The sequence below is a fragment of the Xenia sp. Carnegie-2017 genome, unplaced genomic scaffold (genome assembly GCF_021976095.1).
Source record: "Xenia sp. Carnegie-2017 unplaced genomic scaffold, XeniaSp_v1 HiC_scaffold_23, whole genome shotgun sequence".
NCBI lineage: Eukaryota > Metazoa > Cnidaria > Anthozoa > Malacalcyonacea > Xeniidae > Xenia > Xenia sp. Carnegie-2017.
This window is the reverse complement of record NW_025813486.1, coordinates 14686004-14712918: the sequence shown is the minus strand read 5'-3', so window position 1 is coordinate 14712918 and position 26915 is coordinate 14686004. Positions and strand designations below refer to the sequence as shown.

At 35.4% G+C, this 26915-nt stretch overlaps 1 long non-coding RNA gene across 1 annotated transcript; it reads right to left on the bottom strand.

Moving 5' to 3' along the window:
- Nucleotides 1-1907: 1907 nt before the first annotated feature.
- On the bottom strand, nucleotides 1908-24143 carry LOC124449523. The gene is made up of 3 exons (XR_006949428.1): nucleotides 24105-24143; nucleotides 5782-5888; nucleotides 1908-2300 (listed from the first exon to the last, which is right to left on the bottom strand). It is a non-coding gene; the product is annotated as an uncharacterized LOC124449523 (long non-coding RNA).
- Between the last annotated feature and the right edge of the window lie 2772 nt (nucleotides 24144-26915).

Genomic DNA, 26915 nt, shown 5'->3' with positions numbered 1-26915 from the left:
TATACAGTAGATACCAAAATCGAGTGATTACCGACATCAATTACACATATCTCGTTTGGCGAAAAACACATGAAATCGATTCACCGTGCCGTATTTAGCCAGCTCGGTTCACATTTTTTATCTTGCGCTCTATGGTCAGACGGTGAGCAAAATATAGTGTAAGCATGTATTTATTTTCGTTTGAGCTTTTATTATTACTTGAAATATCGGTGTGGATTTAACAAAACGTCAAAAATAATTTAAACGCATGGTGCGAGTTCAACCATGAAATATGAATTATGAATATGATGAAACATTTGCTCTTTGCGATAACTATACATCATTTTATCGCAGTCGCACAGAATCATCGGAAAAAAGGTTCTATCAAAATGTTATAAAGGAAATAATGGAAACAAAACTACAGTTTTATAATATAGTCCGTTTCTACGTTTGTAAACATGCGGACGATTGTTCGGTTGAGTAAACAACGTATCATACTTTTAATCAAAAGCATTTTAAAACTCAAAAGAATCAAAACAATCAAGACATTTAAAAGAATCAAAAAAATTTTTTCATTCAAAATGGCAAGGAATTTATCTTTTAATTTTATGATGAAAACGTATGACTGACGAGAATCGATTGAGCATTGAAGCACTCACCTCCATATAAGGTGAACTGTGCGTCGTTTGTGCATGCCGATTGGATAGAAATTGGAATGCTATGATTAAACGATCGTGACTAAAACACCACACGAGTACATACGAGTACATACGAGTAATATACGAGTACATACGAGTAACATACGAGTACATACGAGTGACATACGACTATTTTCTGGTCAACAAATGAGAAACAACACAATTTCTTCAATACGTTGATATTTGCGTTTATTTTTCCTTGTATTTGTGTGGACTTTGGGGCAACCATTTGATGGATTTAAATGCTGAAAAGGTATTTTACTTTTATACTACATTCATTTGTATGTTTTAGTTGAATTTGTTATAGATATTTTGTCGATGCGATTTGCCAGTATTTGAGCGCTTTTTGAAACACTTTCACCTAGGAAATACATACTTATGAAAGCGATTAAATAAACAACGTATAAATAATGCTTTCAAAACGTGCTACATGAAATAAATGTACATTATATATATTTCAATTAAATGAGAGTTGCACTGTTACGTATAGTCCTGAGACTGTTTTTGTTGTTGTTGACTGACGTTTCGACAACCTTAGCGGTAGTCATCTTCAGAGTCAAAATGAATGTATAATCGCTTTCATAAATATGTATTTCCTAGGTGAAAGTGCTTCAAAAAGCGCTCAAATACTGGCAAATCGCATCGACAAAATATCTATAACAAATTCAACTAAAACATACAAATGAATGTAGTATGAATGTAAAATACCTTTTCAGCATTTAAATCCATCAAATGGTTGCCCCAAAGTCCACACAAATACAAGGAAAAATAAACGCAAATATCAATGTATTGAAGAAATTGTGTTGTTTCTCATTTGTTGACCAGAAAATAGTCGTATGTCACTCGTATGTTACTCGTATATACTTGTATGTTACTCGTATGTACTCGTATGTTACTCGTATGTACTCATATGTTACTCGTATGTACTCGTATGTACTCGTGTGTACTCGTGAGGTGTTTTAGTCACGATCATGATTAAACATGGCGAGTAAACCATGCTATGAATAATGACTGCAATGACTGTACCATTCAAGTTTGTATGTGTATAAAAGTGATTCCTCGCTAAAACAACTGAGTAACATGAATCCAGGTGAAAACATATGATATACTAACAAAGAAGCACAGGGAGACTTAAGAGATACATATATGACACCATATAACGATTTGTATTGATGGATGTGTTGATCTTGTGCTGTTGGCAACCAAGTGAATGAAATTCTGAAAATTTCATTTAAGCTCCGGTTAACATGATTTAATTGTTATTGGCCGAGTTCTAAATGACAATATGCAAATTTTTGTAAAATGAGCTTTGAAAACTGTTCATCCAATTATTCCATTTTGAAATTAGCATAATTATACATACATACAGTGTTACTTCTTGCATCTACTTCTATAAATTGATTTATATGACAATTTGAAAATAAAAGATGACACAATTAGCTTGTCTTTATGCAATGACAAAGTATACGAGTTGTTGCGGTTTCTTGCTGTATTTTTATTTTTACCATTCATTATTGTATTGTTTATGGCAGATGATAAATGATGGAAAACACGCAATAGCAGTTTCCAAACTCTTTTACCTTACTTGGTGGAGGGGCAGCACTTCCCTTGCGATAGTAACTCCTAGTAATTAAAAATTTATCGTTACCTAGTTGACCTGTTGGCAAAGATGCCAGCACTGATTGATAATGCACGCATGCGCATCTCATGTGACTCCGTAGTGATGGTGCTGATGACAAGATACTGTCAGGGCGGATCTAGAGTATGTCAAATCCGTCGCGCGACTGATGTTTAAAATTCAAAAATAACCTATTCATTTTAATTTAAAAATTCATTAATTATTCTTACTTTATTATCGCATTTACTTCGTGATAAAAATCCAGCTTTATTTATTATTGAAAACTAGTTACTAATCCAATGAATATCTCGTTGGTAACCAGATCAGTTGAATTTTAATTGACCTGGAATAACCGACTGATAAGCGGGGTGGCTTGACTGGTTCGACTGATAAAGGAGTATATGAACGCCAAAAACGCTTATTTTGTTGGTCAATGGCCAGATCAGTGGACAGTCTGGAATGGTCTCTACCGATGAGAGGGGTGGCCAGACCTACAAGGGAGTCCAATTGCTATCTTACAATTGGTTCATTTGAATTTTTGTTTTATTGTGATTGGTTTGACGGATTTCGACTGATAGCCAACTAAACTAACATAGTCAAGCTCACTGTCAGAATTGAATGTTTGATCGTTTCATAGTAATTTTTATAAGCATGATAGAAACTAAACTGCAATCAGATGGAATTTATGGAAATCTTTTACAAATTCATATATTGACATGAATGCTGCTGTCCAAACTGTGAATTTTTTCAAGAGGGTGAAAAATTTATGGATAAATTGTAAATGCTTGGCAAAGACGATCTCGCGAGCGACATTTCAGTCATTGATGTTCAAAAGAAAGCCAACATTGTTTTGAGTTTTATCAGCAGAAATTTACATCCAAAGTCGTAAGTAAAGGACAAGTGAAGTTTATGCATGAATGTAATATATCAAAGTCAATTTATGCGAGTGTGTGATGCGATTTATGTCAATATGGCGTATGGTAAGCAGGTTGATGCTTCTAAAATTGTTGTTGCCAAAGGACTTTTAGCTATGATTTCTTTGTGCTTGAGAGTCGTGGCTGTTATATGGCAGCAAAATCCTACATTCCTGCAAATATATTAAAATGTACAAAAAATCTGTAGCCATAAGGCGCCATGCTATTATTTACTTTATCATAAACATGTTTGGGGATTTTCAGTTTATGATAAATGATCATTCAATCATTGGACAGTTATACTACATATTGTTTAAGATTTGAGAAAACTAACATTGATTACATGAGAAGCTGTTTACTATAACCTGTGATTTTGAGTCTTCTGATCCATGAAGCTTTTTATTTTGACAATTTGACTGGAATGGTATTAAACCTAAGTATTTCACATACATGTATAGTATTCCCTTTTCTAACTGAACACCTCATGTAGAGATGTAAAGGTGTGTTAATCTACAGCTCATACCAGATTGTTTGCCATAAATTCCAAAGGGCCATTGATGTATGAAAAGCATTTTCTATAAAGTAAAAATGTCTTCCTATGTATGCAGATAAATCTTGAAATTTGGCAAAACAGCAAAGTATTTTTCATGATCACTAGGTAATTTTTCTGATGATCATTATAATTTCTAAACTAAATTATTTCAGATTTACATTTAAAAGAGCTTTGATCACATGAAAAGATATTTATCACAACCAGCAAGCATGACACATGAACCAAGTTCAACATTCATGTAGTTATATAATGAAAGACATGTTGGTTACATTCTGTTTGTATTTGCAAATACAATGCTACTAGTGATTGCTGAAGATAATAGTCTAGTAAAATGTCTAAAAAACATTGATGGCATTAAGCTGTCCTTAATTGCAAATTTTCACTGTGATAATTTTTGCTTAATCTTTGGCAGAAAAAAATTTTGAGTTTTTTCTCAAAAGGTGAATTTGCTGGCACTGATGTGGAGATGGGTAAAGGGTTACAATAAACTTGCATGGTTTGAAGTCTGAGCTTTTCTATATCTATGAACTGTCACTTGTAGTACCAAATTTCTAACTTAACTCATTACATAGAGGTTTGAATGGGGATCGCTAGGAGGATCTATGCCTGACAACTTGGTAGAAATTTTTAAAGACTATATCTGTTTTTGAATAGCATTATTGTAAAATAACTTTACGTTCCTAGACATGCTAATGAGCCATTTATTTGGCATGATAATGAGCCTAAATATTTGGCAAAAAATTCAAGTATTGTTCACCTCATTTTTTTGAAAAAAACGTAAGCAAAATATGATGTTTTTACGCAAAAACCATGCCAAAAAAATACATTTTGTATTGCTCTAAAACGGTGAAAATGGCATTTTCAAAATTTTTCAGGGGAGAATCCTCTGAAATTCAAAATTTTTCAGGGGAAAATGCCTTCGACCCCAAGGTACGCAGCGCCTCCGACATTTTATGACTGATATTTGAAAAATCCTAGATCCGCCCCTGATGTTGTAGGGCCTTGAAGCTGGCACTGGCATTGGAAACTTTGTCAAAGTTGATGGGAGAATGGATTCGATTCAGTATCAAAAGATTTTGCACGATAGTATCAGGGAATCATTCAGAAAGCTCAAACTGTGCAGAGGCTGGCTGTCCCATCAGGATAATGATGCTAAACAATATTCAAATTCAACTAGAGAATATTTCAAACGACAAAGATTTGGAGTTCTGGATTTACCATCGTAGCCTCCAGACCTGAAATTTATTGAAAATATATGGAATGACCTCAAGACTGTAGTTAATGCACGAAATCCATATAATCTTGATTAGCTGAGGACATTCTCCACTGACGAATGGGCGAAAATTCCATCGGAGAGAAACTACTGTCTAGTTATTCAAAACGCTTGAGGCTGTTGTATCTTCCAAAGGAGAGTCACTAAATATTGATCACAGCATGCTTCACATACTTTTATGAGTGTCTAAATATTTGCAGGGCTCCAAAAAAAGTATGCATACCGCGTGTTACTTTGTCAAGAAAATGAATGTGTTTGTTTAGTAAATTAACAACTCTATTGCTTTTATGATAATTGTGTATGTCATGCATTCATGTCAACAAATGTCTGACCTGAGTTAAGCACAATTGTGACGACGTTCCATCAGGGTACTCAAACTTTTGCATACAACTGTAAGGATTATAATTAGAGTAAAGCTATCCATGTCAGAATTGCATTTTCACAGTCGTGGAGGAGATGCTTTCTACATATATGGTAAAAAAGCCTTTGTAGTTTATCATATTTGCAAAGTTGTCTCAGCGCAATTTTAGATAATAAGACGCCTATTTATTAAAATATGTTCAACCACGCTCTTCCTAAAGTTTTAACAATCCTGGATCACCATTATTGTTCGTACAAAGACATAACATACGTAATCTTGCTCAAGATAGATTAGTGATTAAGTTTACAATCTTGTCAACTAGTTCAAAGCATCAACGGAATTTTTGTCTTGAGTTTGCAACCATAACAGTATTGATTCATCCTACCTTATTTTTCCACCTTCATTACAGTCTCTTTTTTTAGCATGGCAATCAACATAATTCAATATTTTGTCAGGATCAAGAATATCTTTCAGCAATGCTGTTACTATCCCCTAAAATTGTTTGAAAAAAAAATTAACTCTTAGTGATAAGGGATAAAATTTAATTACATGAAAGAATAATTGTTATGCATATTTCACCATCTTCTGGGATGTAAATGTTGCCTTACTTCACTGCAACATATTGATTATTCACGCAAAGTTCACACAATCCATGACAAAAAGTAATTTGTGAAGTCATAAGTTGTACTCATCTTGCAAGCCTGATAATTTTATCTAAAATTGCACAACCTGTATTTTTTGAGAACTTGAGCTACATATCAAAAATGTTGAAAAGGCTTTCAAAAATACAAATGTAGAATTTATGTTTAACGTAATTCTTACAGGAGAAGCGTAACGGAATAAGGCTCAAATAAAAAATTTACTGTTTAGCTCAACATAAAAAAGAAAATTTTCTGGGAGAGACATTCGCACATGTTCACAGTTGCCAATGGTGGCTTCATAGGAACAAAAAAAATCAACTGTTTCGGGCACCCAAATGGATGAGTATCGTCAGGTGCATGAAGACAATTTAAACAATTTAAAATTTGTGCTAGGGTTAGTTCTGGGAACTCCGGTCGAAATATATGATAATACAAGGGGTTTGGTCAACCAATCTATGCTTCACATCACGTTTTAAACACTTATGTCTTACGACCACTGAGACAAAACAATACCGCAATCCCCTGATCTTACCCGACCCATAAGTCTCATGTGGCTTTTTCGCCTTGTGCTTCACACACAGACAGGTAAGATTTTTTACGTAAATATTTCGCATTTCACACTGCTTTTCTGTGTTTTCTTTTTCATTGTTTTTACACTTCAGCTTCGTACCATCTCATCAACTGTTGGTGAACTAATATCTAATGTAGAAGCTTGCGATAAAAGGCTTACCAAGCTTGAAGATTCCTTTATTAACGAAACTACGTTATATTCGCAGTGTGGAAAACATGATGAGGACTCTTTTTCAGTTTCGGAGAGAAACGTCGACCTCATTTTTGATCCCTTGGCTACTGAGTAACATGAGCAAGCTATAGATTTACCAAAACAGGCTATTGAGGCACCAGAACAGGCTATTGAGCCACTAAATCAGGCTATTAAGCCCCCAATGCTGCTGAACACACTCAGTTGAATACTAAAGACGACATTCGTGAGAACAGAACAGCCAAAACAAATCTAGTAACGCTCAATCTGCTCTGTACGACTCGGAAACGTTACAAGCTCGTGGTCAATCTCTCAGGAGTTTAATGAGTTCTCAGAGAAAAACTTTTGAAGGAAAATATCCTTTGATAACGTGTGTGACATTTTAGAAGAGCAAACCATCCCTCAAGTAGATGCACTCACTGCTGCCGCACTAGATCCTCAAAAGTTGTTTCACACTCCCTAACAAGATAGGAAGTTAGTGCAGAAAGTAGATAAGGAGCTCTCAGTTATTCAGCGTGCGATGCTAAACGCCACAGGCCCATTATGCCCCTTACCAGATATCCTAGAACATAATACACCTGTACACACCGACGACATCAGGCGAATTGTTGAACAGTCCCTATGTGTAGTAGGTTCAGCTAACACTCCACTGTCGTTGCTACGCTGCAAGAAAGTCCTTTCTGCCATTAACAAATCAAAGCTTTATAGCCTTTTATTGCCTTATATCGAAATATTGCCTTATATCTTGTCTCTTGCTGTTATAACTCGAATCTTGAGTTTACAAGATGATGTTTTTTGGAGTATGTTTTATCATTTACTTCTAGAGTAGATTTTAAGAATGTCTAGTTTGCAGGGTTATCTAGTTTTCGTATTTTATTAGCAACTGGTAGCAAGAAACAAAGAAAAAGTACTAATTGCATTACCTAGATCTTACAAATGATTCGCAAAAGAACATTGGTGCACTATCAAACTGGTTACCAGCAACCTGAGTTGTTTTTGGAAGTAACTCTAGCGGAAATATAGTATACTTTAAACCGATTGAAAACGTTTTTTATTTCTGGCTATTTATCAATAAAGCATTGTGTAAGAAGCAAGTTACAAGGAAATGAGATAAGCAATAAAATAAAGACGATTAGAAAATGTTACTATTTGCAATTAGGGATTAGGAATGGAGGCGTTACTGCCTACAATTACATCAGTGAAATTAAGGGGAAAAAACAAGTTCTATAGAAGACTTCAGACAAGGAATCAGCCGATGCTTATTGAAACAAATATAAATCGCCTCAAGGAAAAGCAAAACATTACAATTGTTATGATCAAAACAATGTAAAGTGTTAGTGTTATTAAGAATGAGATCATGGTGTTGTAAATTGTCATGTCAAATTATGTAGCTAGTGACTGTGTCTTATTACAGATTATAAGATATAACTGATATTATTAAACTGATGTAAAATACTATAGTCATGTTAAGAGAACACTTCATCACCGCAATGCGTCATTGCGGTAGGATGTAGGTAGAAACGGAATGGCAAAGTTGCAAGTCATGTAAACGCCTAAAACCACTTCCAAAAAATTATACATAAATATAGCTTGCAAGCGTTGGTTCGGGAGTTCTGAAAATTGACGTTATTGGTGTATGAACTGGTCATACAAATTTGATAAATTAGAGTCGTATTGCAGTAGGCAATAAAGTTCGAAAACGCAGTTTAAGGATTGACGGTTGTCCACAATCCTAACGATACAATTTAAATATTCCGTATCGCGAAGAACCAACGTTTGGAATCCGTAACGTAAAAATCGTGCATAACCACAGTAAATATCCTCTCGAAGTGTTAAATATAATCGTCAAAATACAGTCCCATAGTTTGAGTGAAGTTTGAGAACAGTGAACCAGCACTTCGTACACATTGTGCGAAATGGCTTGAAAAGAAATGTGTTGGATTTATGCCATTAATTGTGTCATAAAAGTTGAAAATGTCAGTTATGTGTTGCGCGTCACGGCAGTTTGTTAGATGGTCATAAATGGCGCTTTTGTTGCGGTCAGATTTGCGTTTTAATTAAGTCTAGTTAGAAGGGTTCTGTTAGTTTTACCTATGTATGATTAGAAACAGCCTGGACAAGTATATACATACAATAAATTGCTGCGGTCCAGAGTTGGCATTTTGTCTTTCTTGGGAAGGAAATATGATATTTTTTTATTTGTATATTACTATAAATTTCACTGGCTCTTTTAAATTACGTTGTACTTTTCTTATTAGTGATTTAACTAAGGATTCCCCTTGCCTAAGTCTTGGGGGTGGCCCAAAGTGATCATTTTTTTAGTATTTCTTCTGTATTTTTCTCTCAACTTTGAGCAATTTCATAAGCAATTTCTTTAAAGTCCGTTTTGTTAGTGTTGTCTTCACGAGTTTCTCGTTGAAGACGCGCTTAAGTATAATTTAAATAATTCGTTTAAGAGGCACATTTGTAAAAAAAGATTCTACGTTAAACGAAACAAAATTATAACCTTGATAGAATAATTCAGTAGGCATGGAATTTATGGTGGAGACCAGGGGCAGATTCGGATATAGGCAAAATAAATTACTTCATTTTACTAATTGGTTAATCCTTATTCTTTTGAAATTTGTAACCAATTACTATTACACGAACTTACTTGAAATTTAAAATTAGTAGTTATAATATATTCTGCCTAACCCTGCTGGATCCGTTGCTGGTGAAGACTGCGTAAAATGAATCTGCTGTTGTGTGTTTATCAAGCGTTAAGAAGTTGTGATAGAAATTTGCCTACGTTATAAAGAGGTGTTGTTGTGGTGTCATATATAACACCTCAATATAATTGCAATTGTGCGCACGTGCACACTGTAGATGCCAGTAGAATCCTGTTTTCGCTGCCCAAAAATTCGAGTGAATGGCTTCCTGCTAAACACTGGTACAATATTCGTCAAATTTTTTTCTGTCATATGCTTCAATTGTCAGTATTTATTTACAATAAAGCACATTTACGGGTTAGACTTTTGTGTCCATAACAATCATGAACCGTACAAACCTTGTAAACCGTTTTTTAGCTTCAACCAGATAATTTCTTGGAGATATATTCTATTTTGCTCTGAACTCTAGTCCCCAGTACAATGCTCTAAAACTCAATTGATTTTAAAATGCAAGGCAAATCATAAGCATTTGCAAGACAAATTATGAAACACGAAACTAAGACATCTTGGTCATGAAAACCATTGCCAAAAAATCACCCTAGTTAAGAAATCTTAAGAAAGAATTACCAAATCCAAGAAATGTTGGTCATGAAACAGTAGCTAAGAAATCTCACAACGTTTCTTTATTTGATGGTATTGGAATATACTTTAAAGGCCGGTCACATTTAGCAGGCATTCCAGTTTCATTGGTAATTAATTGCACAATATCTACCAATAATGCTCATGGCTGTTAAAAACAGTCATGAGCAACATTGGTAGATGCCATTATGTTCTAAATTTTAGTTAAATCCAAATTATTTAAAACATTTTTTTGTATATTTTTGTATATTTTGTATATATATATATATATATACGGATTTATATATATGGATTTCAAAATAGCAAATACCATGGTGAATGGTAATAATAACAATGTAATAGTTCTTAAAAGAACTGTTTTAACCAGAACACTAACCCAACAACTCAAAGGAACCGTTATTTACAGCTAGAAAGAGACACTATGCATTTCGGCAGACTACTCGTCAGGTGTCAACGTCTGCTAAATGAGAACCTCCAAATCATGCTATATTTATAATGTTACAAAAGGTCAATGTTATCCCTATTTTTAGAGACGACACTTAAAACAGAGACAGATTAAACACGTAATCCTTTTGTCGGTAAAGGACAGGAATAGACCCTTTGCAGTGACGTCACGCACGCTTAGCAACTGTTGCTGGGGGAGCATCTGGAGGACAAGCACTTGTGCACGCTTTATATGTTAATATGGCTAGTAACATAAAGTCAGCGCTTTCTAGGTCAAAAAAAGGTTTTTTGCCTGGATATATAGAAAATATTTAGTGTAAGGATAGTAAAGCGCGTTACAAAATGAAATTAGGACATTGCAATGGAGATGATCCGTACGAAATACCAAAAAATCAATGGCTCGACGATATCGATCTGTGGCCTGCTGTCAGCTACATTCATGTTGGCATGTATTCATTATTTTTGGTCAGTGCGTACACGAAATAGCAGTTAAAAACTATAAGAGTCTTGATAATTATCAAAATTTTGTGAATGGATGGGTGCGTGAAGTGTTGGTGAAAAAATATGACGATCATTGCTTGCTTATAGCTCAAAGCAGCTTGTCGCACCAACAGAGATTCACCTTCCAAGAGTCTGATCACAAGCATTTGCTATCCAGAGCTGAAGAAATTTTCAACTGCAGCAACAAGATGGGGTTGCCAGCATGAAGAGGTGGCAAGAGACAAATATCGAAAATGGGTAAACACAAACCATGAAAATGTTTCAGTAACAAACAGTGGATTCTGGATTCATTTGACCCATGGATCTTTTGGTGCTTCTCAAGATGGACTTGTCTCTTGCCAATGTTGTGGCAATGGGATTTGTGAAATAAAGGTTTGTTATTCATTGTGTCTATGTGTCATGGGGAAAAGGTCAACATAATTTCATCACCTGTTGATTTTGTTTTGATAGTGTCCATTTTGCCATAAAGATGAGACAATTGAAACTTCAACAGATGAAAGGTTGTTTTGCATTGAAGTAAAAGGTGATGGCACAAAACGTAAAAGAACTCATGCATATTACTATCAAGTACATTTGTAAATTATTCTAATTTTGTTTAACAAGCTTAATGTATAGCTATTCACTTTCTTAGGTTATTGCTCACTTGTCATGCACTGGTTTCAGCTAATGTGATTTTGTTGTGTGGACAGAAAGACTTGTTTTCATAAATTCCTTTAACAAGCTTAATGCATAGAAATTCACTTTTTTAGGTTATGGCTCAGTTGTCATGCACTGGTTTTAGCTACTGTGATTTTGTTGTGTGGACAGAGAAAGACTTGTTTGTTGAACGAATCTTGCAAAATAACGAATTACTAGAAAGGAAGATAGAGGCAGCAAAGAAATTTGTGTTGAGGAGACTCCTTCCAGAGTTAACTGGAAAATGGTACTGAAGACCCAAAAAATTGAATAAATGAAATATAATGAAATCAAATGTCTTATGAATATTATTTGTACAATTTTAAGTGTATGCATCAAAATCTTTTAAAGATATTATTTAGTCATAAGGTAAGACAGAATCACAAATGTTAATTAGTGCACAGCTAACAGTAACTATTTTGTGAATCGTAGTGGGCTCATTTTCTTTAGAATTGCCAAATCAATTGGCTGAGTTGAACTCAGAAGTGCATATTTCTTTCTAATGTTTCCAATCACTCTTTCCACATGAATCCTCACATTAGCAATTCGTCTGGTTTGTTCAAATTCAATGCCACTGAGCTGGTTTTTTTACCCTTAGTAAAAGTTGGCATCTTTATACTTGCACAGTACAAACCAACTGACTCCTGGATATCAAAGCCTTTATCAAATAAGATTACATCTCCAGGTAAGATCTTATCAAGGAGACCACTGTTCTCAGTCAAATGTTCGTCACTGACTCTCCCTCCCAGCCACTGGAAACAAAGCTTACTGTACACTGGGGGAGTGACAGCATTTAAATACTTAATTGTGTTGTGGTGCTTGTAGGATGAGTAAGTTTGTGCCCTCGCAAGAGAATTTAATGCACGATGCAAAAAAATCTCAAAGCAGTCAATGATTGCAACACATTTAGGGCAGTGTTTTCTAAAATCCATGGGCAAGGTCTTTCTTAAGGCTTCCCTATCAGGCCATAGAATAAGAGGGCTTAATCATTATAAAGAACAATTACTTGTAAGAAAATTCTTGATACAGTTCCCTTGTTGATGTTTCCAAATCGATAAGCCAAATCTACACCTGTTAAATTAAGTCGCAGTTTCATAACTGTTAAAAGCAACAGCCTAAATGGTGACAAAGAGCATTTGGGAGAATGCATAAGGTAGGGGCGTACCAGTTCCAGTGTTGCTGACAAGATCTTTCAATTTGGCAGACCAGTGTAAAAGAGGACTTTTTCGTCATCATTTAAGAAGGATTTCTCGTCAAGCATCACTTATCTTGTTTTTTAACTCAAGATTTTCTTGGGTCAAGCGATTTATCTCGCTCTTCATTGCAGTTATTTTATCCAAACTCAGTTCTCTTTGTGAATATTTGGTGTTCGATTCTGATTCTGACAATGAAGCAGATGTGGCTGATATGACTCCGTGTTCTTCATCTACAAGATGGGTTGTCAAGGTCGATTGGGTCACTGCTGACAGCACTGTTTCAACGGATTCACTTTTTTTCGTTTTTCATTTCTTTCCGAAATACGAGCATAGCGATCGACATCAACTTTTTCGACATATGTATGTGAAAGGTTTTGAGATAGAGCCCAGTCTGGATTAGTTTGGTCCGTTAAAGCCTATGGTTTCCCTGCCATTGTAAACAAAACAACAAATGGTATAAAATGACAATAACGAACACAACAAAGCTTTTTTCAACTCATTGGCTTACCAGTAACAAAATGAAGGCTACACACTCGTAAATACGTGCATTTAGAATCATCAATGTCTGCCCGACGAATTCTTCGAAGCCACAAAGAACGACGTTCCTTGAGTAAATCTTGCAATATTTTGCTTGCATTGGTTTTCACAGTTGGTATGCGATAAAAACTTAATTCCTTATCCCTATCAGCACGCTTCGAACAGCCATAAATTGCGCAAAAGTTAACCATCCTTACCAATAATATTGCTTTGTTATTTACATGTCGCGTTTGCTTGTCCTCCAGATGTAGCGTCACTGGGATTGTGACGTCACATGCAATGGGTCTATAGTCAATTTAATTAATACCGACTCCATGACGCGTAGCTGGAATAACGAGCTACGTTTTTTTAATAATTTTAAAGTTTTCATCAGAATAAGCACTTGCACAGCGAGTGTTGCTTAAAAGATGTTTTCCAATTGCTGAATCACATAGAATCGGATTTTCACTTCTACACCCTCGCTTTGGTAGTTGTCGTAAAAGAACAGTTTAATTCCTTACAGAAGCTGGCACATGCTGTTTCATTCTTTCACTCAACCTTTGAGAAGTCTTACCTACATAGCGAGCATCACACTCACATTTAAACTCGTAGACTAAATTGCTTGATATTTGAGCAGGGAGAGACTCTTCGGGAGTGGGTGGAAGAATAGTTTATTTTGAGAATATAAAGACCACATTGCGTGCAAAAAAACAAACTCTCAGTGCTATTTTTAGTTTCCTTCTCGATGTCATTAGAGGCCTTACCCATCTAGGGAAGTCTAAGGAAAACAGGGCACTTGGCCGGTCAGAAAAGTTTATTCCGTTCATTGTTAGTGGATAAGAAAAGTTTGTCTAGCAACTCTTCCGGATATCTATTTAACACAAAAATATTCTTCAGTGAGATAAGATCACTATCAATGAACTCTTTTGAGGACAATCTATGCGTTCGCTTTATCAAACACTTCCCTAAAGAAATCTTTTCTCTATGGGAAGAGAAAGAGGCAAAGCGTGTGTACAAACCAGTGAATGTTGCTTTGCGATGAATGCTTGTTAAGAACTGACCATTGCGTTTGTGTACAATAACATTTAAAAAAGCTAATTGATTGTTTGACTCTAGTTCAGAGGTGTAATTTAGTGCAGGGTGAAGAGAGCAAAGTTTATTAACAAAAAGTTCACGATTTTTATCGTTATGAAACAAAGAAAAGGTGTCATCCACATAACGCTTATACCACAGCACATCCGGACAATCTGAAGATGCAAGCATTTTGCATTCATGATAGCCAACAAAAATATTCGCAAGAACCGGTCCAAGTGGAGAACCCATAGCCACCCCGTCAATTTGTTTACACATGGTGTCATCAAAACTAAACTCCACACCTATTGTGGCAGCCATCATTAGTTCTCGAAAGGCATTCTCAGACATGTCCGGCAAAGACATGTCCGAGTGAAAAAGATTTTGAGCACAAATGTCAATGGTTTCTTCTAAGGGCACATTAGTGAAAAGACTAGTTACATCGAAAGAACACATCGTTAGATTAGAATACATTGAAAAATTTTGTTGTTTAAGCTCATCAGTAAAAGTAAAAGAGTCTTTTAAAGCGTATGTTAGAAACCTCTCCAAAACGGGCAAAAGTACCACTGACAGTTGTCTGGCTAGCTCATGTTGAGCTGAGTTAATCATGGCTAGAATTGGTCGAAGTGGAGCGCCTTCCTTGTGAATTTTTGGCAAACCATACAAACGTGGTCTCTCTGCCCCCGTTGGGCGGACTAAATTTTAAAAAGTTTCATTAATTTGGTTTGATTTTTTCAAGTTTAGAAGGAGTGTTTGCAATCTCCTTTCTAATGTACTAGTTTTATCGCACTCTGGCAATTTTCCAAGCGCGCAGAACTTGTTGTTGTATTTCAAAATATTTAGCATTTTGCTGTTGTAATCTTCTCTGTCTAGAATTACTACACCAGAGCCTTTATCTGGTTTACATATAACAATGTTCTTATTATTTTTCAAATTAGACAGTGCGATCATGTGCTCTTTTGTAAGAGAAAATTCTTTAGAATCAACCTTGCATTCAGAATAAACGTGTGCAAGACTTGATAATAATAATAATAATAATGGACTCCGTCGATTTCGACGTATGAGGGTTCCACAAAGTGGAACATCCTGGTTACTGAAATTATAGTGAAGGCAGCTGACCAGACTACAATCACTCGTACCTTTCACGCAACTACAACGCTGATATCAGCGTGACACACAGTGTGACAAGGCTGCAACATTGCAGATGCAGATACAGTCCATCCGAGGACATAGTTTCCTCTACCAAATTTCCCTCACATGGCTTTGGTCAACCCGGGCTAGGTTTACAGACACATTGCCAGATGTGCCACGAGCCGGGATTGAACCCGCGCCGTCTGGCTTACAGCTCACGCAATTAACCATTCAGCCACCCTCCCCGTCCCCGAAAGACTTGATCGTTTACTCCTAAAGCCCGGCAATGCTTCGCTATCATTTGGCTGAAACTTTGTTTTTTGCATGCAATGTGGTCTTTATATTCTCAAAAAGAACTATTCTTCCACCCACTCCCAAAGAGTCTCTCCCTGCTCAAATACGAGTTTAAATGTGAGTGTGATGTAGTCTACGAGTTTAAATGTGAGTGTGATGCTCGATATGTAGGTAGGACTTCTCAAAGGTTGAGTGAAAGAATAAAACAGCATGTGCCAGCTTCTGTAAGGAATAAAACTGTTCTTTTACGACAACTACCAAAGCGAGGGTGTAGAAGTGAAAATCCGATTCTATGTGATTCAGCGATTGGAAAACATCTTTTAAGCAACACTCGCTGTGCTTATTCTGATGAAAACTTTAAAAATATTTAAAAAAAATGTCGCTCGTTAGTCCAGCTAGGCGTCATGGAGTCGGTATTAATTAAATTGACTAATCCTGTCCTTTGCCGACAAAAAGAATTACGTGTTTAATCTGTCTCTGTTTTAAGTGTCATCTCTAAAAATAGGGATAACATTGTCCTTTTGTAACATTATAAATATAGCATGATTTGGAGGTTCTCATTTAGCAGACGTTGACACCTGACCAGTAGTCCGCCAAAATGCAAAGTGTCTCCTAGCTGTAAATAACGGTTCCTTTGAATTGTTGGTTTAGTGTTCTGGTTAAAACAGTTCTTTTAAGAGCTATTACATTGTTATCATTACCATTCACCATGGTATTTGCTATTTTGAAATCCATCTTTATGTTTGTCACCTTAACCCTAACCCTAACCTTTCTGTTTCATTATATATATATTTATATAAATAATTTCTAATTAGCAGCAATTTTAAAAAACACTTGAGAAAAACGACGATTTTTTTGAGAGCAAACATGTTTCGACATTATCAGAATGCCATCTTCAGTGCAGAATGGTTAGTGTTAAGTAACATGATACGTGATATGAATAAATTAATTACAATGAATAGGATTATGATTCAGTTACTAAATATAAAATATTTACAAAAAAGGAAAAGAAAAATAAGTATTAAGAACTTATAACAAAAAATATTATTATAAAGTAAATATAGTGTTGTAGTGGTGAACTTGGATATTTAAATCGGGATTAGTTTTATTAATGTGTAGAGCTTCCTTGATTTTGAGTGAGAAAGTGGATTGATCAGTGTCGATGATTTTAAAACAGGAAGGTGAGAATTTGTTTTTACATGAAGGAGAGGCTTGAAGATGTTTGTAGATAGTGGAGTTTCTGTCTGTGTGAGTATGTTCCTTTATCCTGGTAGATAATTGGCGAGAAGTTTCACCAATGTAGCGGGAATTACATCCCGCACATGAAAATTGATAAACTACCATAGATTTGGAAAGTTCGGGAAGTGGGTCTTTAAACGAAAATAAAGATTTTATTTTAAAAGAACAGAACAGAACAGAACATTCATTTTATTCAAAATGAACAGAACATTTATTTTATTCTGATAAACTGATAATCTGAAAATTGATAAACTACCATAGATTTGGAAAGTTCGGGAAGTGGGTCTTTAAACGAAAATAAAGATTTTATTTTAAAAGAACAGAACAGAACAGAACATTCATTTTATTCAAAATGAATAGAACATTCATTTTATTCTGTTCATTTTATTCAAAATGAACAGAACAGAACTAAAACTATTGTTTAATATCGCTACGGCCGAGACTCATTTTTTATTTAACGGTAAGTACTACGACCAAATTGATGGGGTAAGTATGGGCTCACCCTTGGCACCCATTCTAGCCAACATTTTCATGGGTTTTCACGAACGAAATAGGTTAAATAACTACAGCAACAACAAACCTTTATTTTACCGCAGATACGTTGACGACATTTTTTGTATTTTTCATAACAAAGACGAAGCATTACTCTTTTACGAATACATCAACAAACAACATCAAAACATAAACTTTACATACGAAACCGAACAAGACAATCAGTTACCCTTTCTTGACATCTTACTAACTAAATCACATGAAAACTGTATGACCTCTACGTACCACAAACCAACTTATACAGGACTACTGACTAACTTTTTTAGTTTCACACCATTAAATTACAAAATTGGACTGATACGAACACTTACCGACAGAGCACGGAAACTTAACAACACAGACATCGGCTTTCAACGTGATTTAAAGAAACCCTCCAACGTAATTCTTTTCCTTTTCATTTCATCAACAACACTATACAGCACTATTTGGACAACAAGATAAGCACTGACTCATCTAACGCCACAACTAGCACTAACGATATACAACAACCTGACAATAAACGTTATTTCAAACTACCTTACATAGGTGATTACTCACGACACACACAACGCAAACTCACACAAATCATTAAACGCTACTGCACTGACATTGACGTTAAACTTATTTTCACACCTTTTAAAATAAAATCTTTATTTTCGTTTAAAGACCCACTTCCCGAACTTTCCAAATCTATGGTAGTTTATCAATTTTCATGTGCGGGATGTAATTCCCGCTACATTGGTGAAACTTCTCGCCAATTATCTACCAGGATAAAGGAACATACTCACACAGACAGAAACTCCACTATCTACAAACATCTTCAAGCCTCTCCTTCATGTAAAAACAAATTCTCACCTTCCTGTTTTAAAATCATCGACACTGATCAATCCACTTTCTCACTCAAAATCAAGGAAGCTCTACACATTAATAAAACTAATCCCGATTTAAATATCCAAGTTCACCACTACAACACTATATTTACTTTATAATAATATTTTTTGTTATAAGTTCTTAATACTTATTTTTCTTTTCCTTTTTTGTAAATATTTTATATTTAGTAACTGAATCATAATCCTATTCATTGTAATTAATTTATTCATATCACGTATCATATTACTTAACACTAACCATTCTGCACTGAAGATGGCATTCTGATAATGTCGAAACATGTTTGCTCTCAAAAAAATCGTCGTTTTTCTCAAGTGTTATTTATATAAATATTATGGAGAATATTCCTGGATAAAAGAGCGCTCAATTTCCTATATATTAGGAGAGCGTAAGATAAAATGAAATAAAATGGACAAGTGTTTGCTGTCGCTACTCGGAGTTTCACGCCGTAGGGCGATCTTCAGGCAACTGACAGATTATATAGTATTTGCTGACTATGTACATCGATTAAAAGGTGTTAAGTTACATGACGGCATGCACTAAACATATCGGAACGTTCTTAAAATGTATTTAACGTATTTAAAATGTTCTTTTTACGTCCTTTCAGGATAAGTAGTCTTTCTTCAAGGCAAAGACGGCAGGTTTTTTGGTTTTTGTTCGGAGGTGGAAATTGTTTGATGAAGTCCCATTTAATGTTGTAGTTACGTTTGTTTTCTTTCAGTGTCCACGTGTATTTAGAAAGTCTTTCTCGTTGCGGTATTTAATGTTCGTAATTGATTTAGTGTGGTTTCGATATCGTGTCTTAAAAGCGCATGGGAGTAAAACCTTTATAAGTTTTTGTTTCGTTGTTGTCAGTCGCTGTCACATTGGCTTTGTAAATCACGTTCGGTTTCAGGCAATTGCCATTTGTCGGGCATAGGTGTTTCTGTCTGCTGTTACATTTCTTTGGGGAGTTGTTCTTGTTCTGGGTAGTTTCTGGGTTAAGTCTTTTTAAAATAGTCTTGTTGTGTCTGGTTATGAAAGTTTTCATGTTTTCGCCGCAGCTGTAGCTTACGCGTATTGTGTGTCGGTTGAATATCTTTGAGAGTATAGTATTTGGTGGGAAATGTTTATCGATAAGTTGTAGGAAGTCGTGGGCGATGTGTGTTTTTACGTTTTTGCTGTATGGTGGGTAATACCAAGTGACGTTACGTTTTCTGTTGCACGTAGTGCTTACATTGATGTTTGATGGATTAAATTTGAGTTGGGTGGGGAAGTTGCTTAGTTTAAGAGCTTGGTTGTAAATTGGTGCGGCATTTTCGAAGGTGTCTTTGCTAGATGAGAGTGTGTTAATTCGGTTGTTAATGGATTTGGGTAGTTGGCGTAGTAATGATGGTGGGTGATTGGACGATCTGTGAATGTAGAGAGGCTCGTGGTTGGGTTTTCTATATGGTTGGTAGGTGTCGTTGCAAAGGTCAAAGGTTACGTCAAGGAAGTTTGTGCGTTCATGGTTTGTCATCGCTGTGATTTTTAGTCCAAGCTCATCAAGTAGGTGTGAGAGGGTTTTTCTTTCCTTGTCGCAGAGTCTTCCAGATTTGGTATTTATGACTGCAAGGCCATCGTCACGGTATGAGCCGACGTTCTTCCCGTACCGGTGCTGTAGTTGGTCGAGTAAAAATAGCCCTACAAGTTCACAAACTTCCGCCAAAACAAAACATGGACAAAACGCAACGCTACCAACACGTATGATGTAACCATGGGCAGCTATGTATGTTGTATGGTCGTAATATACGCAAGATAGTCTCGGGATAGTCATGGAAATGGAATGTTACTCAAAAAAAGAATTGTTCTGATTTCACATTATATGATTTGTAAAACCTTAGAAATAACCAACTATAGTCTGTTCAGGCGCTATCTCCTTTATAAATATAGAAAACAGGAGCAGATTGAACACCTTAAATTAATACCAACCTAATATCAATTTACTGAATATACTGTATTACAAAACTTAACATACTTTGAGCTATATAACATATATGGCCAAACTCCTAGCCATTTAGTATAAACTAAGGCAGTGGGGCTCTGAGAAGAATATTACTAAGGTGCAATCACTTTTAACATAACATGCCCACTTCTTCGAAATATAATACTTAGAAATGAGTGCCAAACGCTAGAACCACGCATGACAGGTTTGAGTCATACCACTTTCCTTCTTATCATCAACAACTTCAAACACTGCATTCTGGCAATCGCAGCAAAAACACAAATAGGTGCATTTTCAGCAAGTCTTTTTGGAAACACATGGTTGAGCGTTCAGTCTCACAGTTATACTCACCATCTAGATTCAAACAAACGTTCATGACTCAAGATATGCCCTTTTCATGCCTCAAACATGAAATAGCCATGTCCAACTTATAAATAGAGCATATTTTCGATATGGACAAATAGATCTCCTCTCACCGATTGGTCACGATTGGAAGTTTTATGATAGAAGATTGTTTTAACTTAGATGGCACTCCAACTCGCTCCTCAAACTTTGAAACTTATTCTGAGTGTAAGTGTAAGACTGAATGCTCGACCATGCAAAAGGGCTAATTTGAAATGGGTCTATTTTGCTGCTCTATTAATTGCCTGAATCCACCTTGGAAATGACTATGATGATGATTTTAGTACTACATGTCAATTACAATGCGAATATATTGACTTAATGCTGATTAAAAATCAGGGGTCAATATTTTACATTTTACTGTTAATCCATGTACCATACTTAAATATTAAGAGTTTTTCTCGTGTTTTATGTACATAAAAGACATAACGCGAGAACATACTATAGTTGGCTCTTTGTAAGGTTTTTGCATAGCATATAATCTACAATTCTTTTTTAGGGTAACATTCCATAGTGTGTTGTCTTCCAAGTTTAGCATCTTTTTCAGTTTAAATACACACAAAAAAATCAATGGCTCCAAAAATTTCAGATGTATGGTGTTCAGAACTAACACAAGTGTCCGCTTTACTCGGGAAGGCGCTGCCGTAAAATGGAAGACAACACGTTCCAGATTATCACTAAAAAATATTCTTCCTAAAGCAGAAATAGTCTAAAACATCTCACATGGGTTTAAGTGCATGTTTTCTTTTGAGACAAGTTTCAAAACTTTAAAATTCTTGCTCAATACACGGTCAACCGCCATCCAAAGTTTCCTGATTAAAGCTTGCCAGAACAGTGGATTATCGGGAAACTTCATTTTGAAATGAGTGTAAAGCAGCATCTGCATTTTATGTCGTATCCTACATTAAGTATCTCTGAAATTACGTCATCAAAATATCGTTGGTCGATTGCGAAAGACATCAATTTATTGAAATTTCAATGGTGAAATACTCAAAAACGGCGGGTCTTTGAAGGTGGAGACAAGTGAATTATCCCTTTCTATGATATATTCCACTTATCTATCGTGTTAAAATGTAGTGCCCGATCGGGGGCAACGAAACTGGACGATAATCGGCCACAGAATACGGCCTACTTAGAGTAGTTTAATCAAACGCCGATTTCAAATATTGTGTGAAATACATATATTATTTGTGTTGTTTACACTTTTAAATCTAGTGAAATATGATACATGTCAACCTATGCAGTCCATAAACAGAAAATACAAAATACTTTCGATCACTTGCAATCATTAAAGCGTTTACTATCAAACATTGTTTGCAATAAGCACAAGATCTTTGGAAATATATAGACTTTTCAAAACGTGATTAGAAAAAAGTAAAAATAAAAAACACGACCCGTTCGCTCAAAACACAATTAACTCCCGGTATAATTATAATGCATAACATGTGCCGCTCCCGAGCTAGCCCTGCCCTTCAATAAACACCGCACGCGTAGTGAGAAAAATTAGCACCGCTGCACTTGAGCATGATAAATGCACCAATTTTAACATTTTCAGACATGAATTTTGTGTAATGTGTACTTGTCATCTCATGTAATTATATGACTAAAAGCATATAATTACATGAGAATAGCATTATTGAAAGCAAATTTTATGTTCCTAGGCATGATAATGAGCCTTAACATTTGGCTTAACATTCAATTATTGTTTACTTCACAGTTAGTTTTTAAAAAAACGTAAGCAAAATATTTTTTACGCAAAAATGATGCCCACAAAAAACATTTTGTAATGCTCCTAAAACGCTGAAAATGGTATTTCCTAGGCTTTGAAATTCAAAATTCTGCCGGGGAGCATGCCCTCACCTGGAACCCCTAAGGTAAGGAACACCTCCGACATTCCATGACTGTTTGAAAAATGCTAGATCCGCCCCTGGCAGTGGCGTGGTGGCAGGGGGGCAGGGGGGCAGGGGGGCCAAGGCTCCCCCAGCTGTTGATATTTTGGGGGGCACAGAAATGAATATGAGTCACGAAGTTTTAAATTTGAGCTAGAAAAATGAATTGAATCAGAACAATTATTTCAACAGTCATAATATACAGTAAATGAAGTTAACTTTGGGGAAAAAGGAAGACTGAATAAAATTAAACCTTGTAAGGGGTGTCGTTTTACAGTCAATTAAGGAATAAAGTAATTGAGGAGCATTCTTGATGTTTCTTATGTGGCCACAACTCCTGACTTGTCAATTGTCACAATGACTGTAGAGAACATACAGGGCAAAATTTAATTTCCTCTTAGGGGGCGCAACAAGGCCTAAAAATGTATAGTTTTTGCCTATTTCAATCAAATTTCTTGGCTTTCTCCCACAGACAGGAATTGTTACTGGCATTGCATCTTATTATTAATCAGCTTAATAATATTTTTGTGGGTAGCCTGCTCACAGGCGAACCACAATGTTATACTAAAAAATGTCAAGATGTCCAGATGCTAGGACGGCAATTCCCGAATTGACACGACTACATGGCCATGATGCTTTACGGAAAATATTTGAAAGTATAAAATTAAAGAAATTTGAAAAATTTTACAGGCGATAGTTGAAATAAACATCTCAAAATATCATACAGGTTATAGTGGGTTGTTATAGTGGCTAGCCTACTTAGCAGATCTATGGAGTCATTGACTAAAGCCTGTCTCTCAAACAGACGTCCGACTTGTTTCAGTCGTTTAAGTCAGTCGTCCATAGAGCGCGAGCTAATAACTAATAAGACGGACTTTTAGTTTGTGGTAATTGAAGACAAAATTATCAATTTTGTTGATAAATGATCTATAATATTTTGGTTATCATTACAAAAAATGACCGTCGGACTTCTCTAGTGATTTCTCATGTAGGTAATAAAATATTAGTCATTTACGCCATTCGCGTACCTATTTTTAATTTTCTAGTGGTAGCGCTGTCATCGGTAGAGTGTAATCAAAATGCAAAGGCTAACATAAAGTATCGAGACTCAATAATACTGTGGCATGTACTGCAAATTTCATTAGTTCAAAGGTGAAGGGGGGGCGAAATTTGCTTTGGCCCCCGCAGTCAAAATTGCAGCACCACGCTACTGGCCCTGGTAATATAGTTTTTTACCGGAAAGACAGTAGAACTTGCATTCATTTACATGGTGCTAATACCTTTGTTTGGACATTTTTCACCCTTTTTCGTATCTTTGATGGATATTTTCGACGGCTGTTAGATCTGTTTAAAAAATATTTCATCTTGTTGTTAATCATCATGTCAATGTTATCAATAAGAGCATCAATTTTAATAATATACAAATATAATGCAATTCAGTTTAATGTAATAGAAAGTGAGGCATACTCGGAATAAGAAGTTCATCTTTAACTCAATATTTGAGAAGGAAACAAGACAATTTTTCTTGATTAGTTATGTTTCGATGATAAATTTGTAACAAATTAAAAACATAACTAATCAAAAAAAGTTGTCTTGTTTCCTTCTCAAGTATTGTGTTGAACATGAACTGTTTATTCAAAGTATATTTCATTTTGTATTACAAGACAATGTGTTTATAATGACGTAAGTACTCTGAACACATAAAACTACAAGTACTTCGGAATATTAAAGTGTTAGTTATGACTATTTATAACATATTGAACGATTCGGGTGGATATAACAAAATACAGACATTCCAAACGAACGAAGTGGCAAAATCGTATGGAAGTCGTAAAAGGAAAAAGGCCAGAAAACTCATTCTATTAAATATGTTTTAAAAACATAAAGCTAATGATTATATATGCTTTAATTTAACAGAGATGATATGTTTAGAGAATAAAGACAAAACGCCTTACTTTTCAATCAAAGAAGTTAAGTATTCTAGATTACATACAATACGATATTAAATATGGGTAAAGGTTTGCTTGATGTTTCTAGTTTTTGAATGACCCTTAGTGTTTTTAGAAATGAACTATGCATTGTAATAGTAAATAATGCATGTTGATCCATCGAAACCAAAGTAAAAAACTGCTTTGGACAATACTGAGACAACATTTGCTTCTACATTAAAAAATTTTATTCAAGAAAGGCTTACTACTTTGTGCATAAAAAGTTTAGTATAGTAATGCCTGATCTGACAGCCATCCACCCTTAGTATAATTTGAGGTGATCCAGGAGTCACATTGGATGCAATGGTTACAATGAAGTTAAAGACAAAAGAAGAAAAAATAGATGGGAAAAACTTGCAGGTATCTGATGAATATAAAGTGGAAATAAATAAAGTGAATAAATAAATTAAATATGAAATCATAATCAGTTTAAAATACCAAAGTATGAAGGTAAACCTGTACAAACAATTAGCCCTGACGAAGTTTCTTTGTTGATTTTTAGTCTCTTGACAATTTTTTTGTCCAAACCTGATTGTTAACATCTTACAAAATACCAAAACATTACACGTAATGCACAATCATATTTATGAAAGTTGTGAAATACCTTCATTGACACTTTACAATCGTAACAGTTTAGCTTTTATACGGCAAGAAACAATGTTATATCAAAAAAGTGCGACAATATCAAAGCGATAATTTCACTTGAAAAATGCAGTATTGTTCAGCATTTGGTTATGAGTTTTAGTGAATATTTCTCCGTCCTAAAGTAATAGCGTGCCAAAATATCATTCTGTTACCACACACTAGCCAGAATCCTAGCAACTTGTTAGTAGAAAAGTTAACTCAAAATTTAAGGACAACAAACTTAGTCAAGATAAATCTAGCACTTGACAATTGACATGCGGTAGCTGTAGGGTCAAACCAAAATATTCTCATGCCTTGCCGACTTAATCGATCATAATAGTCGCACTGAACTGTTGACGAGAGGTTTATACATGACTTGCCTAGTTTGTTTACGTTTGGCTGGCATTAACAGATTCGGTCAAGTGCTTTTGGGTAACACTAGCAACACAGTGTAGTAGTTATATAATAATTAGCATAAATGAATAAAATAGGATTATGTGATAATAGAGTATACAAAGCAAAGAAATTGAAAATAAAAGGACAGTTATTTAAATCAAGCGGGGACATACTAAAAATCTTCTATAAATGGCGACAAAGATGTACAAGATAGACAAGTAGATAATGACTCAATCATAATTGCCTGTCTTTCCACCGTTTGTGATCGGAGAAAATCCTACAGCTGTAGCTAGTAGATGGAACGAATGGCTAGACTGTTTTGAAAATTATATGGGAGCAATGGACATCAAAGACGCAACAAGAAAGCGAGCTATGTTACTTCATTTTGAAGGAAACGATATCTATCAAATCTTTCGCACGCTTAAGAATACAAGAGAAGCAAAGGAGTACGACACTGCAAAAGCTAAATCAACAGAACATTTCAAGCCACAACAAAACATTTAATACAAACGCTATATATTTCGTCGTAATCAACAAAACGCTAATGAAACGTTATATCAGTATTACACTCGATTAAAACAGCTTGCAGCTACTTGCAGCTTTGACGATGCCTCCCCAGAAACCAAATCACAAATTATTCTGAACAGTAACTCATCACGGCTTCGCAGAAGGGCGTTACGTAATCCTAAACTACCACTTAAAGTGCTACTCAATCTTGGCAGGACTCTGAAGACATCTGAAACACATGCTTTGGGAATAGATCAAGATCAAAGAATAGTCAATAAAGTCTAAATCCTGTGAAAAAAAGGATCCTCCTGGCAACACAGGAATTCAGCAAATAGCAGATCGAGCAAAAGCAAAGAAGAGCGGTGCCTAAGGCAGGATGAATGGCCAATGACATGAACAAAAGAACTACAAATTGCTTTAACTTTGGAGGAAAATTTCTCCATCCTAAAGATAATCTATGCCCTGCAAAAGTAAAGACATGTAGAGCGTGTGGCGAAACCCTAAAGTAGTGTAAAATTGCCTTAAAACAACGTCAAGTGAATGAAGTGATCAAACCACAATCAGATGAGATGTGTT